The sequence below is a fragment of the Pteropus vampyrus genome, unplaced genomic scaffold (assembly GCF_000151845.1).
Source record: "Pteropus vampyrus isolate Shadow unplaced genomic scaffold, Pvam_2.0 Scaffold187, whole genome shotgun sequence".
NCBI lineage: Eukaryota > Metazoa > Chordata > Mammalia > Chiroptera > Pteropodidae > Pteropus > Pteropus vampyrus.
In genome coordinates, this window is record NW_011888968.1 from 161,526 (window position 1) to 171,357 (window position 9,832).

At 62.6% G+C, this 9,832-nt stretch overlaps 1 long non-coding RNA gene across 1 annotated transcript; it reads right to left on the bottom strand.

Moving 5' to 3' along the window:
• Positions 1 to 2,111: 2,111 nt before the first annotated feature.
• On the bottom strand, positions 2,112 to 4,718 carry LOC111746423. Its single transcript, XR_002783093.1, has 3 exons — positions 4,708 to 4,718; positions 3,470 to 3,536; positions 2,112 to 2,410 (listed from the first exon to the last, which is right to left on the bottom strand). It is a non-coding gene; the product is annotated as an uncharacterized LOC111746423 (long non-coding RNA).
• Positions 4,719 to 9,832: the final 5,114 nt, after the last annotated feature.

The following is a 9,832-nucleotide window of genomic DNA, read 5'->3' on the forward strand; positions in this document are numbered from 1 at the left end:
GACCCGGGCTGTACTGCGTTCCCAGCGGCTAGAGGTCCAGCTCTTAGGAGGCTGCAGCCCACTGAGGGGCAGGCCACTGGGACCCCCTGCGGTGGCCACTCAGCTCCTGCCACCTATTTCCCAGCTACCTCCGGGCCTGAATCGCTTTCTATCTCCAGCCTCTGGTCGGGGAAGGGCCTCTGGCTTCCCCTGGCTGAGCCTCTGATCCAGCTGGCCCCAAAGCCACCTCTCCAGTGCCCTCGGGGCACCTTGCTCTGCCTTTTCAACTCTGATGTGTGACTCCTTGTCTCTCTGTAAGGCTTCTGTGAAATCCTCCCTGAGCCTTCGCAGAACGCGTTCAGAGGGCCCAGCGCCCCGCGGTCCCGCGGTCGTCGAAGCCAGCCTGCCTCTCATCTCCCCGGAAACGCCCCGTGTGCACCTCTCGCCACCCCGATTCTTCCTTCTTGCGTCCCCTGCGGTTTTATAACTGCTGGCGGGGAGAGCGCACGTCACAGCAGGGCGGAGGCTCCCCGAGGCCCCGGTCTGTGCAGGGTCCCAGGACAGGGTGACGGCACCGTCCGCACGCGTGGCTGGCATGCCAGCGCTGGTGAGAGTGGAGGCAGTGGGAAGGTTCTGGAAGGTCACACCCCAGACGTCTCCTGTGAAGGTGAGGAGCTCCTGGTGGGATGGAGCCCCCACCCTGGATGCCCAGGAGAGACCCCAGGTGTTACTTCCTCCCCGCCTGCCTTCGCCCCTCCCCCACCCGCATCCCCGGCCTGCTCTTGGTCACTTGGACCTGCCCCAGGAGCAGCTCTGAAGGTAAAACGGAGGTCACGTCTGCGGCCAGGCAGTCTGGTCACCCGGCTCTGTGTGTGCCCACCCGGTAGATCAGACCCTGGGGACATTCATCAGCACCTTCTGTTGGCTGAGTGTGGGCTGAGCGCAGGAGGCCCAGGCAAGCTGGACCCCAGGCCAATTCATGCTCCCCCGGCGCCCTGGAGCCACCTGCCCCCCTCAGGAGACCACCTTGTTTCACGTCCTCAGGCCAGCGTCCCCAGGCCAATCAAGAGCTCCTTCCATCCCTGTGGGGTACAGCACCCCTCACTTTTCCCCACTGACTCAGCCTGGCGATGGCTCTGCTGGGCACACGCTATTTCCAACAGAAATAGGAACACACGCTCGTCCTGGAGCTCAGGCAGGACCAAGAAGGCCCCTCGTCACACACGTCACGCACACCGGCTACACGCGCACAGGTGCATCATCTCGTCCATAAGGCCCTGCAGTGGCCCCATGGCGGCCAGCTCTCATCCCCGGCACTTTCCCCGCCCCTTCCACGGTCACCACGGGGTGCCGTGGCCCTTCATGTGGCCACGGTCAGCGCGCCCCCCAATGTCGATGGGGGTCTCCTCCCTGTCAATGACACCGCAGAGCACTCGCTCCCCCACACGCTCGGGCTCCACGGGTCTTGTTCTGAAAACTTAGGAAGTTTTCAGAAGTCGGATCATTGGCTTAAAGGACGTGAGCACTGTTCATTTCAATTCGCGTTCACGATCCGTCACCCTCCCTCCATCTCCTTCTCAGCGGGGCCCACGCAGGGCTGAGTGCTGGCAGCACGTCCGCCAGGCTGACCCGCGGGGCACAGGGAGCAGCCTGAAAGCACAGCTCCCACTCGCTGGCAGGCTTCAGGCTGGGGCTGGCCCTGCTCAGGCGGCTCCAGGTCAAGCCAGGTTGGCCAGCAGAGACAGGGCCACGCCTGGCCCCACGCCTGGCCCTCTGGGGACACAGTGTAAGGCGTATCCAACCCCAAGGCTGCCGCCAAGTGCCCCTCTTCCCAGGGCCTCTGCCGGGTTCACCTGGGCCCAGGCGGGCTGCCCAAGGCTCAGAAGCCAGGAGGCCAGGGGGGTCACACAGCCGATCACGGGCACCCGTCATCAGCACGAAGTCACCTTTCCTGTGATACACGGTGCTTCCCACTCTGGAGCTGGAAGGGAGAGCTGAGCTCACCCAGCAAGTCTGTCTCCCTGGTTTTGCTCTTGGGGGCATTTCAAACACCCCGCTGCAGTCAGAGAGGGCAGCCTGGAGGCGGTGGCCATGTGGCCTTCGGACACGAGTCATGATCTGTCACCTGGGGAGCCACTGGGCAGCTCCCCTGAGAACCAACCCCCGGGGCTGGGACAACCTGTCGCTGGAAACCGAGCGGTGGATTAAGGAGATGTGGGTACCCAGGGGCAGTGCCTACTGCTGGGCCGTGTTCCCAGGGGCGTCCCCACAGGGACCCGACCCCAAGGGACACATGACCCAGGACCAGCCTCCCAGTAGTCACTGCGTCTCTCGTCACTCTCCGCGTTGGTTTTAGCTGTCACCTGCTGCTCACGAGGTGCCCGCTTGGTGCTTCACTCCTTGGGTGCGTGTCATTGCACAGTGTGACCGGCTGTGTCGGGACAGAACCAAATTTAGGTCTCGGAACGCTGAGGACCTGCCCTGCCCTCTCTCCTTCTCCCTGTGGGCAGGGGAAGGGGGTTCTCAGCCCTGAGGCTCTGGGGGATCCCTGGGGGTCTCCGACCCTTCACATCTCAGCGACACCACCAGGCAAGTCCCAGGCGGCAGGACTTGGGGCCAGGTGGCTGCCTCAGTGTCTGTAAAATGGGGTCACATGTGCTAACCGCGCCCCTAGCAAGGGGGTCTGGGTCAATGCAGAAGACTGACACCGTGATTACAATCAGGGGCAGTGTGAAAAATTGTGGAAATGTGACTTTCTTTTTGAGAAACAAGTCCTTCCCCTGACATCACTGTGCCGGCGTCGCTGCGCGCCCCCTTCTAGACGCTTCCTGTCAATGGCGGCCTTCAGTCCTTTCCCCTCTGACGGCTGAGTGACAACCCCCGTGTGGACGGACCACAGAGTGTCCACCCTCCGCTCCGCCTCCTTCCAGCCGTGTGAACGTGTGTTCGTTTCTCTTCGGTATATTTTGTCTCCTTTTTAGTGTCTTTGGGGACTCTCGGCGTGGCCCCCACGTGTCATGGGGTCAGGCCGATGCCAGGAGGGCGTGCGCCCTCCTGTGTGGTTTGTTCTAGGCCAGGCTGGTGGCCTCAAGGGCCTCGTAAGCAAACGGGGTAGCAGGGCCTGAGGGCTTCGTCACCACATCCTAAGATGTCAGGCCACCTTCCCGGACTGTCCCCACAGTGGCAGGATATGGAGAAGATGCTCGGCCCAGTGCCAGGCTGGGCCTCCCCGACTGGCAGGGCCACGTCGTCCACCAGACACTTGACTTCTGACAAAAGCAGTTTCCCCATAAGCCCCTGTGGGGGGGCAGGTAGGTCTGTGACCAGCCACCCACAGCCTGACTTGGGGTCACGGGAGCTGCCATGGCTGGTTATCCCAGAAGGGCCAAGAAAGCAGGGCCCCTGCTCACACCCCACCCAGCCCGTCATTGAGTGGCTAAGGCCTTCAGACCCCATTGGCCTCAGCCAGGAGTGTACAGCGGCTTCTCACCTGATGAATGAGAACCTGCAGGGCCAAGCTGTAGGAGAGAGCACACAGTAGGTGCTGGGTGGATTGGCTGCAAGGGAGAGCACACAGTAGGTGCTGGGTGGATTGGCTGCAAGGGAGAGCACACAGTAGGTGCTGGGTGGATTGGCTGCAGGGGAGAGCACACAGTAGGTGCTTCATGGATTGGCTGTGGGAGTCAGCGCAGCTGGCTCTCACAGCCTGGGGCTGATCTACTGCATGCAGGACCTGGGGTGGGGGTGAGACAGGCACCCCATCCACCCACAGAGATCCCGGGCTCCTGTATGTGGCTGGCGGGGAAGGCCAGGGCTGTGGCGAGGAGGCACGGGCTTCTGGACCCTCGGGACCACAGCCCAGTAAACATGCTCTCTCTGCAGTTTCTATCCCAGTCTCCAGAACATTCTTCGCAGACCTGGGCTGCCCGCTCCCTGCGGGGTGATGTGGGGGCCCAGGACCACCTGTGCCAGCAAGCCGGGAGTCGGGGGGCTGGCACTAACCGGCCCCGTGGCCCTGGGCCAGCCAGGTCACCCTCAGCCTCAGTTACCACACCTGTGAAATGGACAGAGGGCAGAGAGTGGAGCACTCAAATGCTTGGGGTCCTCGTTGCTCCCCAGATTAGGAACCCTTCCCCCAGCCCCTGCATGGGGGACAGGCACACAGGAGGGGGACGATGGGTGTCTTTCCTGCCATCCACCTGCCGGCTCACTCAGCATCTGGCCTGGCCGGGGAGGGTGCCGAGAGGGCAGAGCATGCACCGTGCTGGGGCGCAGCTGCCGTGGGAACTGGGACCCCCGGAGCAGCAGGCTCTCTGTACCAGAATCACCTTCGCTGTCAGGGAAGCCAGGCCCCCTTCTGCCCCCGCCATGCAGCTCAGGTTGTGATGAGACCCCCAAAACCCATTTCCTGAAAACCCTGGTGAGCCCCCACCCCAGTGCTGGGCACGAGAGAGCTCAGCCTTTCTGGAATCCTCACTCTGGAGGGGACCTAGGGGGCCGGTGGAGCTGGACCCTTGTGCTGGGGGCAGGATGGGGTCGGGTCCACGCCCTACCCCAACACAGTCACCTACTGCCAGGGCAGGGAGTGGCCTGTGGGGCTGTCTCCCTAGGGAGAGGGAGGGGCATGCAGGTAGGAGCCGCAGTGGGAGAGCTGGGCCCTGTTAGCACCCCTGGGAGGGTCCCCCTGGGTGTGTCAGAGGCCAGCCCCAAGGCTTGAGTGGTGAGCACCTCTCCCTGAAGTGGGCCGGAGGTCAGGCTGCAGCCCAAGATCCGTGTCCTGTTTCAGATGTGGACGTGGAGGCCAGGTGCTGGTCAGAGAGGGAGGCAGGGTCCCCGACCTCCTGGCTGGGCTCCTGACACCCTCTCTCCCTATAATCCTCCCCTGCACTGCTGCCTGGTCACACGGCCCCTGAGACCCCTGCCACCAGGCTGCACTTTGCATCTGAGAATCAGAGTCTCCTTTTAGTTGGGACGGGCAGGAGGGTCCGGGTGGGACGTGCTGGGGTCAGGCCTGCAGCGGAGCCCGCAGCAGAGCCCACATCCGACCCAGCCGCCGGGCTGGGGCCCCCAGAACTGGGAGGGGAGTGGTCGGCTGCAGAGGAAGTGGCTGGTGGGCGGTGCCCAGACCAGCTGACCGTGGCACTGAGCTTGCTGTTGGCCTGGTATCCGTCAGGAGTCCAGGTGGGCGGGTGCCAGGGGCCAGCCCCAACCCACAGCCACATGACCCGGCTGAGTCAGCCCAAGAGAACACTGAGGTGTGGCCCTCACTGTCCTCCGAGCAGGGCGAGCCACTTCCTGCCCGTCTCCCCAGGGCTCAGCCACTCCACTGCCATGTCTTGGAAATGCCTGTGGGAAGGCCCCAGCTCCCGCCCCCTCCCTCTGGGAGCCTGTCCCCTGCCTTCCTCTCTGTCTGTGCCCTCGGCGGGACCCGGGCATGGCTTGAACTACGACACCTCAGGCTGCTCTTTTCTCGTCTTGGGGCCTCGGCTTCTCCGTTTTTGAAAAGGGATGATGAGGAGATCTGCTCCCCTCCTGCCCCCCAGTGTCATAAGAATCACAGCAGTTGGGAGAGACCATCCAGAAAGGGCCCAGGAGCTTTGAGGGGCCGGCGGCACAGCAGAGTGGCCGGGAAAGCCCCCGGCCGACAGTCCCAAATGCCAGTCTGGACTCACTGGGTGGCCCCGCACGCTGAAACGCACGGCGGGCGTTCTGAGGGGCCGCCGCTCCCGGGGGTCCCTGCTCACGCTGCCGGACCTGAGCCCCACGTGGTTGGTCCAGCACGCTTCTGGCCCCTCGTGCTGGTGTCTGCTCTGGGGAGGTGGTTGGTTGTTCCTGGGCTGCGGCCTGGAGGTGGCCTCTGTCAGGCGGCTTCCATGGCTGGCTCTGGCAACCCGGGAGGTTTCCTCGTTCTTATGGTCACCAGTCTTGGGGCCTGAGCATGTCCCAGAATGCAAATACGTGGTATCGACCTGGTGGGCGCTGTCCTTTAACTGATGGCTGCCGTCCTTCCCTGGCCCATGCTGACTGTCCATGCAGTGCATGGGGTACTGCATGGACAAGACGGGGTACAAACACGGGTGGGCTTGTGTTGCCTCGTCCCTGAGCTTATCTGTGATTTTGGAGCAGTTTTTCCCTGAATCCGTTAGAAGCTTGATTCAGGCAGAGGTGGGGGTGCGGGCACGTGGGTCGTGGCCGCTGGACCGCAAGTGCCTGTTTCTGCTCCCACCAATTACAGAGCCGTGGCAGCCTGAGCTGCATGTGCCCTGACCGGGAACCCCTGCCCGCTTCCCTCCAGCACAGCGGGGCGCTGGGCCCCTGTGGGCACCAGGCACGGGCTCACCCTCTGACGTGCCCTCGCCCCCACCCCCAGAGCAAACCCCCACGTACAAATAGGGACTCAGAGTCATGCAAGGCTAGCGGAGGCCACGCGGATGCATGATGGATGGGTGGATGGGTAGATGATGGCAGGGCTGGACGCTGTGCTCGCCCCCCCACCCCCCGCCCCGCGGTCCCCAGGCCTCTACAAGATGACCTGGAGGACTGTGGTCAGAGCAGGCCTCCACGGAGTCCGCCATCCTGCTGGGTCCCCTCACAGGGCCTCAGCCCTCCCCACGAGACTGAGGCTTGGCGAGGCCTGGCCCCGGACAACCAGCCATGTGTCCGCCTGTGCAGCCCTGATAAGGCACAATGACCTTTCTTTACAAGGATCCCATTATTCTGGACCGAAGGTGGGCGTCTGGATGGTGGGGGAGGGGACAGCTCCAAAGGCAGCCTCCCGTGGGGCCGGAGGCGGGGCAGAGTGCTGCCCCGGGTGAGGCTTAGTGGGCTTGGTGACCACTCTCCAGGCCTTGCTGTTAGCCAGTCTGCCTTGGCACCAGATCAGAGAGCTTGTCACCTACCAGGTGCCCAAACAAGTGCTCTAACTCAGGGACTCATGGCTGGCCCTGTTGGGGGCAGAGCCTGACCTGCTGTGGGCCAGCACCACATGGACCCAGCACCCACCGATGCCCCATGAGGAGCCTGCTCAGCTCACGCTGGGACAAGGGCCCAAGCTGGGGTCAGAGCTGACTCCTCCTATGCTGTCCCCCTGTGCCACTCCCCGGGTGGCCCACGAACCTCAGTCCCAGGTTGCTGCTGGCTCAGCCGGGGTCTGTTTCGCCATCCACCCTCCCTCCCTCTGCGCACGGATGGGCTTCTGCTGTGGCCGCAGCCTCTGGCTTTCGCCAGTGGAGCAGGGGGCCTCTGTGCCGCCTCAGGGCCTCCCAGCTTCCAGGGTCTGCAGACCTCTGGGCGCCCGACCTCTCACCTCTTGCCAGTGCCTAGAGAGACAGGGCAGGGCCTCAGTCCTCAGCGAACCAGGCACTCTGATCCTCACTGTGCCTGGTGTCGGGGTGGCAGGTGGCCAAATGAGCCTCACCAGGGTTACACAGGAAATCGGCCCCCCAGCCACCCCTGGCCACCCCGAAGTTGATCCCCTGACCCGCAGACAAGGAGGAAGGAAGCCCCGCCACCTGCTCCGCCGCCTGCATGCACCCCAGGGGCTGCCGGGGCTAAGGAGCCTGGGGCCAATGCCACTCGTGCCTGCTGCATGTCCCTGCTCCCCGTGCTGTGAGATGGACAGACGGACATGTGCCCCTTTCCTAGAACTTGTATCCTGTGGGGGGATGGGAGTTACAGAATGAATGAATGCGTGAGCGAGCGCTGCGGGAACTTCCGGGGTTGTGTGGGGAATTTGCATTGTGTGAGACAAGGAGTGGCAACCCCCTGGGAAGTGACATTTGAGCTCAGTGTGGAATTCCAGGGGGACTCAGCCACTGAGAGGTGTGGGCCAGGGCATTGGTGTGGGGTTAGGGAAATCAGGCTGCTCAGCTGATTGGCTAGAAAGAGTCATGGGGGGAGACGGGGTGGGAAGGAAGGAGAGAGGGAAGGGAGGTTGGATGGAAAAACGGTGGATAAATGGGAGATAGGCAAATGGATGGATGATGGATGGGTGATGGATGGATGATGGATGGGTGGATGGATGATGGATGGGTGGATGGATGGATGGATGGATGGATGATGGGTGGATGGATGATGGATGCATGATGGATGGGTGGATGGGTAGATGATGGATGGATGATGGGTGGATGGATGGGTGGGTGATGGATGGATGGATGATGGATGGGTGGATTGGTGGATGGATGGATGATGGGTAGATGATGGATGGATGATGGGTAGATGATGGATGGATGATGGATGGATGGATGGGTGATGGATGGATGGATGGGTGGGTGGATGGATGGATGGATGGATGGATGGATGGATAGATGATGGGTGACTGGAGGGATGGATGGATTGGTAGATGGGTAGATGTTGGGTGGGTGGGTGGGTGGATGAATAGATGGATGGATAATGGATGGATGGATTGGTGGATGGGTAGATGATGGATGGATGATGAATGGGTTGGTGGATGGAGGGTTTTAGAATCAGTCCAACTTGGCTCAAGCATAGGCATTGATTGTATGACATTGAGTTAAAACCCCAACCTCTCTGAAAAGTGTTTCCCCACGTGTAAAATGGCAAAGCTAACAATCTCAGCTCGGCGACGGGATGGTGCTTATGGAAGGAGAAGCTGGAGGGGCTGGCACAACCTTGCTGCAGCTTTGGAGCACCCCCCCACTTCAATGCCCAGGCTGGGGCACAGAGGAGGTTCCGGGGCTGCCATCAGCAGCCCTGGGGCCACCGACACCCTGGGCTACCCTGCCCAACCCTGAAGTCCCTCCCAGTCTGCCACCTACCTGTCACAGCAGGAAAGGTTCTGCATGTTCGTGCCCTTGCCCAGAAAGGCCAGGGGCCATGGGAGAAAGTGGGGTCACTGTCCTGAGCTGGGCCAGAAGCTGCTGGTCCACCCAGAGAGGTGGCTGGCGGCGCCCCTGGGCCTGGAGGAGAGTTTAGTCAGTGGGCCTCTGTAGGATGTGTCCTTGGAAGTGGACACACCACAGGATTAGGAGCTGGGGTCCCAGTTCTTCCAACACCTACCACAGGGCAGGGCCTTCAGGTCCTGGAACCACAATTTTCTCATCTATAAAGTAGGTGGACGTCGGTGGGGACAGTACCATCATCTGTCAACTGCTGGCCTCAGCCCCGCTCTGTAGGGCTGTTAGGGGCCAGTGGATAGAGGAAACTGCCTCTTTCCTCCAGCCGGGGAGGAGGCACAGACCTGCCGTGAGCCGTGAGCCGTGAGCCCTGGGCGAGGCTAGGTGGCCCGGGCAGTGGCGGGGCCTGGGCAGGCGGGAGGACCCCCCCATTGGTCAGGCTATTTCTCCTGTTGGCACAGGGATGGGGTAGGGCTGTTCTGGGCAGTGCTGTGACTTAACTCTCCGTGTTAAGGTGGTGCTTTGGGTGTAAGTCACAGAAGCCCAGCCAGGCGACAGGGAGGGGCTCATGGCATCCTCATCTCACGGGGGAGTGGCTCAGCCCCATGCCAGCCGTCCCCACCCCTCAGGGCAGCGAGGCCACCTGGTGCTCCTGCCTGCGCCCTCTCCCTGGGCAGCCGGGGCTTCCACCCCCGCGTGTCGATGCTGTCTCCCCGCCACATGGGTCCTACAGAGCCATTGTGGTGCTGGGCCTGGAGTGGGGGTCCTCAGAGAAAGGCGTCTGCCCCACCTGTGACGGGCTGTGGTTTTGGCGGCGCCAGCCTTGGTCTGCTTCTGACCTGGCTTTGTCACAGCCCTCCCCTCCAGCCCTGGAAAGCCTGACCCTGGCCCAGCAGCCTCCCTGGGCCAGCCGCCCCCTGCCCACTTGCAGGCCCCTCAGGCCCTCCTCGCCCTCTCTGAAATGTCCCCTGGGTGGGGACCCCAACGCACCCCCACTC